This window comes from Apodemus sylvaticus, chromosome 19, assembly GCF_947179515.1.
Source record: "Apodemus sylvaticus chromosome 19, mApoSyl1.1, whole genome shotgun sequence".
In the NCBI taxonomy this organism is placed as follows: domain Eukaryota; kingdom Metazoa; phylum Chordata; class Mammalia; order Rodentia; family Muridae; genus Apodemus; species Apodemus sylvaticus.
In genome coordinates, this window is record NC_067490.1 from 60,112,662 (window position 1) to 60,123,037 (window position 10,376).

Below are 10,376 nucleotides of genomic sequence, written 5' to 3' on the forward strand. Positions count from 1 at the left end.
GAAAGAGGTGTGAGCATGCTGGACTGAGTTTTTCTTGTTACAAGAGATGCTATTAAATGAAAAATGCCTCAAGATTGAAAATGGTGCTCTCAAATTTTCTTCTGTAATTGCTTTTGTAAGCACACAAATTTTAAGAAAACGTGAAAGTATGTGATGAAATTTGATTTTATTTTGTTGCCTAGAGTTCACTACTGGAACAACAACAACAACAACAACAACAAGAAAACCATGCAGAAAGGTGATAATTCATTTTATGCTCATCATCACCCAAACACCAACGTGCAACTTGCAAGAAGAGAATGATGGGTTATTTTCAATCCCTCAAATAAGAAAAGGACCATGAACTAAAGCAAGAGTTCTATTGGAATCACCAATGACATTAAATTTTCAGTCTCTTATTGTATATTGGCCATTTTCTTCTCATCTGAAACCATTTCAAGAAATCACTATCTGTCTTTGCAATTGTCTTTTCTTTTGGTAAGAGCTAATAACTCTTTGGTAGCTACATCTGAAGGCAAGTACTAGTGATAGTAGTTAAATTCAAATGGAAGCTGCTTGTCCCCAAAATACCCCATAAATGAAATAAGTTATCTAATTTGAGTGCACCATGTGAGCATTCCCTTTACACAAACGTTTTTCTTTTGATTTCAATAACTCCTCCATAGTATTCAAAAGCATTTTATACTTCATTCAACAATAACTAATATTTTCTTGCTATAATGACATTATTGTTTTCTAAGAGAGACTAGCTGTTTCCAGTGGACAAGCAAACCATATTTTAATTCCTGGTATATTTTCTAAAAATGCCTATTTCAACTGGTAACATGGTACCCTGTTTGAGCTATACATAACCAGTCCTATCTATGTTTAAAAACCCATTCCACAGTCCTTCTATCATTCCTTTTCTTTAAGTCATCAATAGTCAGTCAGTGATAGAAGGACTGTGGAGATGAGGGAAAAAATGTGTTCTCACTTAAATTTCTCAACAAGTGTAGATAGATGATAGAGATAGATAAATAGAAAAATGTATAGATAGTAGATGATAGATAGTATGTAGAGACTAATTATTGAAATAAATATTAATGAACACATAACTATTGCCTAAATGTCTTTCTGCTAAATTTAACATACTGCTTTATTTTCCAGCTGCCATCACAAATTTTGTTTTCAAAACAATTATGAAAAATATAACTACAGTGAGTGGATTTCTCCTCATGGGTGTGTCTGACAACCATGACCTGCAGATCTTGCATGCTTTGCTCTTCTTGGTGACAAACCTATTTGGCTCAGCAGGGAACTTCATCATTATCACCATCACAACACTGGACCCACAGCTCCAGTCTCCAATGTATTACTTTCTGAAGCACCTTTCCATTCTGGACCTCTCATCTCTTTCTGTCACAGTTCCCCAGTATGTTGACAGTTCACTGGCACGAAGTGGCTATATTTCATATGGACAGTGCATGATTCAGGTTTTTTTTCTTCACAGCTTTGGCCTGGAGTGAGATGGCCATTCTTACAGTGATGTCTTATGACCGCTATGTGGCCATCTGCCTTCCACTGCACTATGAGGTCATCATGAGTCCCAGAAAGTGCACTTGGGCTGTGGGAGCTGTGTGGTTAAGTGGAAGCATCTCTGGAACTTTATGTGCAACAGGTGTACTCTCTATCAGATTCTGTGGTGACAGAATAATTCACCAATTCTTCTGTGATGTCCCCCAGTTGCTCAAGCTCTCCTGCTCTAATGATTACCTTGCAATAATGGGAGTGGTTAATTTCGTGGCTATAATGGCCTTTGTCTGCTTTATTGGGATTGTCATCTCTTATGTCCACATATTCTCCACAGTTCTCAGGATGCCCTCTGCTTAAAGCAGATCCAAGGTCTTCTCTACTTGCCTTCCCCATCTCTTTGTTGTCTCGTTGTTTCTTTCTACAGGAACCTTTGCATATCTAAATCCATCCTCAGACTCTCCAACTGCTTTAGAGTTTTTATTCTCTATCTTTTACACAGTACTACCTCCAACTCTCAACCCTGTTATTTACAGTCTGAGAAATACGACCCTAAAGAGTGTTGCAAGGAAGTTATTGTTTAATACAAAATTCACTGGTTGGAATCATTAGGCCCATTGTTTATGACTGTTTAATTATACCCATGAATGATTTTAGTCACTGGGTTTTCTTCAAACTCTAATGAAGAGGAATGTTTTGTTTTATTTTCCTATACATAAACTATGTTATAAAATCATGTACTTATGGAAGTATATTGTCTTATTTCTTTGCAGTTTTGCATTAAATGTGTTGTTTCTTCAAATTGATAAAACATTTTAATAGCCTTGTAATATAGATACACTAGTTTTTACTTTCTAACACATAAACATGCAGTCATAGTGACAACTTCAGTATATTTCTAACACTTTTGCAGAGGCAAAATTACAAAAAGTGAAACACAAACATAATACTAATAGTCCTAGGTCCACCACCAAGTTATAAATTTAAGTCAATAATTTATTTTCCAATTTTTATTTTAAAATTATTTTTGTCTAGTAGTATACATTTGGTTTAAATGTATATGATATCAGTAGATGAATTTGCATAGTCTTACAGTTGATATTTTCCTGAACTACAGTTTTCATTTATATTAAAATTTGTCAGTATATATTCCCTCATTTTTCCTATATAAAATATCTTCAACACTTAATTATTGTTAAGTCATTTGATACATGCACCTGTAATTACCAAGCTTTGTCTGTATAATTCTAAAGAATAGGTTTATTGGATTAAGTATACAACATATTCAACCTCCTTAACTGATGTGACCAATAGGGTTTGTACAATTGAGTCATTTATGTGTCAGTTAAAGATGTAGGTCCTGGAATTCCAGAACAGAGAAGTGGGAAGGGGTGGATGGAAGAACAGGGGGAAAGAAGAGGGCTAATGGGATTTGCGGGGAGTGGGGACCCAGAAAAGGGGAAATCATTTGAAATGTAAATAAAAAATATATCAATAAAAAAAAAGATGTAGGTCCTAAGCACTTCTAAAGCTCTCATGATTTTACTTGTTCATGAACAACTATGGATACAGCCAGAAACTCAGAGGTGGATGAAATCCTGCCAGATGTCTGTCACATGGTGGTAAATAGCACTGCAATCTGATAAGATTTGCATTTTAGTAATAATTCTAATCTACCTTTGCAAAATTTCTTCAAATGTGTGTTAGCTCAACAGATCAAGCACAATAATAATACTTGTTAGTTTTCATATTACTAAAATCTTATATATTACTTTTCTTTTTGTAAGAAGCTTCATAAGAATGATAATCCCTCATTTTAACATAGTAAAACAACTCTTCAGTCCCTATTTCTGTTATTCAGGACATTTTTTCTATCCAGATGTTGTATATAGTATATGTAGTCTTAGATTACCTGTAAGAACAAAAGTTGGTCAGTCTAGATTTTCAAGATTCAACCACAAATGACTTTTCGTCAGGCCTTTTACCTGCTCAGACATTGGCCTGTTATTTCCATCTTCAGAGGCATGTGAATTCCACTTGATTCCTTTTGAGTTGCATGTTTTCAGAAATACTTGTGCTAGCCTGTTATTTTATTAATTGTCTGAATTACAACATAAGCAAATCAATTCCATTTCCTACCTTTATATTTTAGATTTATTTACATGAGCATTCATTTATAAATTTTGGTTGACAACATATTGGCTTATTATTACCAAATGATATGGGTAAGTAGCTAATATTTTGTTTATAAGTATTTTGTTGTCTTTTGTCCTAGATATGTTGAATGTCTTCATTTTAGTAATAAAGTTACTTTCTTTGAAGTTATTGATCTTTCAAATACATAAAACAATTTTGGGAATGTTGTGTTCTTTGACATTAAATAGTTTGCCTTTTTTCTTTTTCTTTTTTTTATTCAATATATTCTTTATTTACATTTCAAATGATTTTCCCTTTCCTAGATCCCTCCTCCCTGAAAGTCCCATAAGTCCTCCTCCCTCCCCCTGTTCCCACTTCCACCCCTTCCCACCTTCCTGTCCTGTTATTCCCCTACACTGCTACACTGAACCTTTCCAGAACCAGGGGCCACTCCTTCCTTCTTCTTGGACATCATTAGATATGTAGATTGTGTCTGGGTATTACAAGCTTCTAGGCTAATATCTGCATAGTAGCAAAAGCTTTGTTGCAGACCCCAAACAAAAAAACATGTGTAATTCTTTTAAAAAAGAATACATTTCTCAATGCTTGTTATGTATTTGCATTTGTGTGGTTCATTTACATATAATTTACTTTCTATTAATAGTAACTCTGTGATGAACAAGCAATCACCTGTGAATTCCATAAACATTAGACATTACTACCATTTTCTTCCAAGTGGCAAAACACTTCCTCTTCTGATTTTCCTATATCTAGAATGTAAATACAAGACCTAAGTTATTACATTGGGTGCTCCAGCTGGAGACACCAGCTTAGAGAAAAACAGAAAGCAGAAGCTAAGCAGGAGCCATTTCTACCAAAGTTGGTGGGTTAGGTGCTCAGCTTTAGAAAGCAGTGTTCTGGAGTTCAGAATCCAATCTATAAATCAGTAAATCAATAGTCTGGCAATCATTATCTGAGTCAAGTTGTCAGCACTGGTCTGTGTTGGGCCATTCGTAGTTCTGGCCATTCGTAGCCCTGGCTTTATCTATTCCAAACTTGGTTACCTGCTTTCCAAAGAGATCTGGTAACATACCCAGTATGCTTTTGAATTCCTAATTAATAAAGAGAGAAAAAGAAAAATAGGGTGTATAGAAGTTAAATAATCAGGTTATCAGCTTTTTAAATCCCATATCAGTTTTGCTTCCCAAAGAAAGCTCAGATCAAATAATAGCTTTATTGTCCTTATGAATAACTTTTCTATTTATATGAAGAAATTCCTTGAACAATTTGAAAAAAAACAAAACAATAAGACATATCTCCAAATTTGATACAAACACAAAAGATAGATGACTAATCTTGTCTAATATATAATATTTATAACCTAATAATTTCAGGGTTTGGTGATAGAGTTAACGGCCAAAGGGAGCTAGAAAAAGCCTGAGTTTCAATGGGATGTCTTATATTTATTTTTCCACATGTTACATTACAGTTTCTCAGACTCATACTTAGAAAATGAAGTGAAATGTTTTTTCAATTTATTTTAAATAATATTACTTCCCTTAGTTCCCTCTGTATCCTTTCTCACTTCTTCATTGAAACATATTTGTTACATCACTTCCACAAACTTAAAATATTACTATTTTGAACACCCACTTATCTGTAAAAGTGAGATGAAAGCATTACATATTCTCCAGGCTGGATTGTTCCCATACACAGAAGCTAGTTAGAGTATAAACAAGTGAGGCAGAAGGCAACTCTGACTCTTACGTGGTTTCACTTTTTCCTCACTTGCTAATTATTTATTTAAAATTTGATCTTAAAATATAGTTTCAATTTTTCTACATTTCCTTTCCTCCATCCAAATCAGCCCATGTACCCTATACTGGAGCAAAAATCAAGAATCAGAAATTGCAGGAATCAATAATTCATAAGTATTTTGTTCTTGTTCGTTATTTTTGGATACCTTATTATCTGTTTATTTTTTTCTTAAAGATTTGTTAGGTTCAAGTGAAGATTTTTATGCAGAGAACATGAACATTCACAAACACTGCCTTGGACCAACACATATAGTGATGTAGATAACTCAGTATGGCTAAGGAGATATAGGTATAAATTTATTCCTTGGAGCATTTTGCAATATCTGTAGAAACGTGCCTTGATCAACATCTTCAGAGAAGCTTCCACATTCAATATATGGGGACAAACACAGAGAGAGATTCACAACTGAACAGTGTACAGAGAATGAAAACCTTAGAAGCACTCACTCCTAAATGGAGTATCTCTATTATTTTTTTTCCTGGCAGAGCTCCAAAAATCCTACAAACGAGGAGTCAAAAAGAAGGTAAGAGTTAGAGGAGATGAAAAAGTATAAGAGCCAGAGGGGATGGAAGTCACTAAGGAAGTGAGGCCTTCTAAACATAGGAGTGCTAAAGCACTTGTGAACACCCAGAGACTGTGGTAGGATGCACAAGGCCTGCACAGGTGCACCAAATGGGGTCCCATTACTGAGAAGCAGATAGAGTTCTCATCTCTAGTCTGAAAGGCCAAATCAAGATAAAGCTTAAGCAAGTATACCCATGGTGTTTTCTTGTTCCAGGTTTCAGCACCAGTGAAGGGGAACCAAATGAAGGGGCTTGAAAAGAGAGGATTGGGGGTTAAGGGAGTGTGGCACGGTGGTGTGTGGGAAGGGGGTGCCCAGGCAGGCCCTTGTCCAGGGACTTCTTTTCCCTGAGCTACCACACACAGACAGGCATGGTACAGAATAGAGTTTATTCAGGGTAGAGGATGGGAGTTAGTGGTACAGAAAGGCAGAGAGAGAGAGAGGAGAGAGAGAGGAGAGGCCAGCCCTGACCACGTGGAGGGGGGGAGGAGAACCTAAGGGGCAGAGAGGTGAGAGTATGTGGGGGAGCAGAGAGAGAGCAAAGAGAGAGAGGAGGGGCAAGTAGCCCCTTTTATAGTGGGCCAGATCTATGGGGCAGGCATTCCTGGCTATTGCCAGGGAGGTGTTGGGTGGAGCTTACACAGAATACCAACATAGTCCAGAAATAAAAATGTGAATGGAAAGTTAGTTTCCCCCAGCAGAGTCTCACTCTGTAAACAAAATCAACAACAACAAAAATAAACAAAAATATCAAACAAAGAAATCCATTGACACTATTAATGATAATCAGCTATGGTTGTTGGTAGGAACCTAACATATCTGTTATATGAGAAACTTCATCCAGCAGCTGATGGAAACTGATGTAGAGACCCACAGCCAAACATTTGGCAGGGCTCAGGGAGTCTGGTGGAAGCCTAGGGAGAACGATTGAGGGAACCAGTGGGGTCACCTCAAGAAGACCTACAAAGCCTGGGGCCATGGAATCTCAAAGAGTCTGTACCACCAACCAAAGAGCATCCAAGGACTAGTCCTAGCCCCCCTACACATGTGTAGCTTGGGTCTTTATAGTGGTCCCTTAAGACTGTAGCAGGGCCTATTTCTAACTCAGACTCTGTTGGATTCCATTCCCCTGGCTGGGCTGCTTTGCCTGGCATAGCGGGAAAGGATGCACTTAGTCCTGAGGCAACCTAGTATGCTAAAGTGGGTACCATGGGGGTGGGCGGTGGCACTTCCACTTTCTTGAAGAGAAGGGGTGGATGGATTAGGAAAAGAGTAGTTGGAGCATGGACCTGGAAAGAGAGAAGGGATGGGGACTGTGATCAGGATGTAAAATGAATATATTAATATAAAGGGGGGGAAACCTCAAAGACATCTTTGAGTTTGTATGTCTCATGTTTTGTCAGGGCATTTTTCTTAACCTTACAGGTCCTTTGCATATGTATTATGGCTTCTGGTTTTGATTTTTTTGTGGAATCCTATGGTGCTGTCCTTGAGCATGTGTATGTCTGCATTTACTTGTGTTTCATGTGAGTTTTCTTTGTATTTCTTCTGATTTACTCTCTCTCTCTCTCTCTCTCTCTCTCTCTCTCTGTGTGTGTGTGTGTGTGTGTGTGTGTGTGCACGTGCGTGCGCGCACGCGTGCGTGCGTTTGTGTCCTTTCCATTATTTTTGGTTTTATTTTATACTATATTTTATTATTGTTATTTAGATGTCTGGTGTTTTGTTCTAATGAGAGACAGATTGTGGAACTGGATTGGAAGCGAAATATGAAGTTACTTACAGGCTTTGGGAAAGGGAAAATCATAATATATTTGTCTTAGTCCATTTTTCTTTTATATATAGGCTACTTATCTTTATGTGTTAGTTTTGTTCCCTTCTTCTTTGCTAAAAATGTTTATCAGCTGTAAGAGTTCCCTGGTGATCCTTTTAGTGTCACTTGTATATGCAATCATAATTATCTATACATATAGAAATGCTGGGCAGTGGCGACACAAGCCTATAATCCCAGCATTAGGGAGGCAGAAGCTGGTTGATTTCTGAGTTCGAGGCCAGCCTGGTCTACAGAGTGAGTTCCAGGACAGCCAGGGCTATACAGAGAAATGCTGTCTCAAAATAAAAAAAAATAAATAAATAAGAGAGAAAGAAAGATAAAAGAAACTGACTTCTTCCATTCCTATTTTCTCCCCTCTGTCTCCTATAGTTGTCTTACTGTTCTTGCTAAGACTGCCAATAGTATATTGAAAACCTCTGGAGAGAGTTGTCAATTCTGTCTTTTTAATGAAATTTATTTGAGTTTCTCTCCATTTAAGAGATCTGTACTGTGGATGTCCTGCAAATTGCAAGGGAAGAATCATGGGTTATTTTTAATCCCTCAAATATCAAAACAAAGGACAATAAACTAAAACATGACTTCTATCTGAAACATAAGTGACTTTAAATTTACACTCTCTTATTTGATATTGGCCATTTTTCCTCCACATCTTAAACTATAAGAAATCACCATCTGGATCCCCGAGCAGTGCAGAGGACCAGCGGTGTATCTAGAGGCCGGCCACGGGGAGGCACCTTGCTCAGGTGAGTTTGTCTGACCCGACAAAGCAGAGGATCCATTTGGAGTCCTCTGGCAGGAGCCTTCTGGTCACCACCTCTGGCTCAGAAGCAGCTTGGGTCACGAGCCCTGTCCCCAAGCAGTGCAGAGGGCCAGCAGTGCATCTGAAGGCCGACCACGGGGAGGCTGCTTGCTCAGGTGAGTCCATCTGACCTGGCAGAGTGGAGGATTCATCTGGAGGCCTCTGGCAGGAGCCTTCTGGTCGCCACCTCTAGATCAGAAGCAGCCTGGGCCACGCACCCCATCCCCAAGCAGTGCAGAGGGCCAGCAGTGCATCTGGAGGCCGGCTTCAGGGAGGAATCTTGCAAGGGTGAGTCCTGCATTGACAACAAGACCAACTAACCAAGTGAGATCTAGATGGCAAAAGGCAAACATAGGAACATTACTAACAGAAATCAAAGCAATATGGCAGCATCTGAACCAAATTCTCTGTTAATAGCAAGACCTGGATACCCTAACACACCAGAAAAGCAAGATTTGGATGTAAAATCACATCGTGGTCGTGATGCTGTTACAAGAACACATGAAGGACATAAATAAATCTCTTAAGGAAATTCAGGAGAAAAATGATCAAAAGTTAGAAGCCCTTACAAGGGAAACACAAAAAATCACTTAAAGAAATTCAGGAGAATATGGGTCAAATGATAGTAGCCGATGAGGAGGAAATGCAAAAATCACCTAAAAAAGTACAGGAGAAATTTGATCAACAGGCAGAAGCCATGAAAGAAGAAACACAAAAATCTCTCAAAAAATTACAGGAAAACACAAACAAGCAAGTGAAGGAACTGAGCAAAAACATCCAGGATCTAAAATCAGAAGTAGAAACAACTAAGAAATCACAAAGGGAGACAATTTTGGAGATAGAAAACCTTGGGAAGAAATCAGGGACCATAGATGCAAATATCAACAACAGAATACAAGAGATAGAAGAAAGAATCTCAGATGCCAAAGATACCATAGAAACCATGGACTCAATGGTCAAAGGAAATGCAAAATGCAAAAAGCTTGTAACCCAAAACATCCAGGAAATCCAGGACACATTGAGAAGGCCAAACCTAAGGATTATAGGCATAAATGAGAGCGAAGATTTACAACTTAAAGGGCCAGCAAATATCTTTAATAAAATTATTAAAGAAGAAAAAAAGAAAACTTCCCTAATCTAAAGACAGAGATGCCCATGAATATGGGTTTAATCAAACCCAAAAGAAGATAACCAATCAAATATAAAAGATAACATCAAAAATGACAGGAAGTAAAAATCACTATTTCTTAATATCTCTTAACATCAATGGACTCAATTCCCCAATAAAAAGACATAGACTAACAGACTGGATACATAAACAGTATCCTACATTTTGCTGCTTACAGGAAACACACCTCAGTGTCAAAGACAAACACTACCTTAGAGTAAAAGGCTGGAAGACAATTTTACGAACAAATGGTCTCAGGAAACAAGTCGGAATAGCCATTCTAATATCAGATAAAATTGACTTTCAACCTAAAGTCATCAAAAGAGACACTGAGGGACACTTCTTGCTGGTCAAAGGAAAAACACACCAAGAAGAACTCTCAATCCTGAACATCTATGCTCCAAATGCAAGGGCACCCTCATTCATAAAAGAAACTTTACTAAATCTCAAAGCACACATTGCACCTAACACAATAATTGTGGGTGACTTCAACCCTGCACTTTCCTCAATAGACCGATCAGGAAAACAGAAACTGAACAGGGGCACAGTGAAA

At 37.8% G+C, this 10,376-nt stretch overlaps 1 pseudogene; it reads left to right on the forward strand.

Moving 5' to 3' along the window:
* The first annotated feature begins 1,178 nt into the window (after positions 1 to 1,178).
* Positions 1,179 to 2,121, forward strand: LOC127669370 (olfactory receptor 14J1-like; annotated as a pseudogene).
* The last annotated feature ends 8,255 nt before the right edge of the window (positions 2,122 to 10,376 follow it).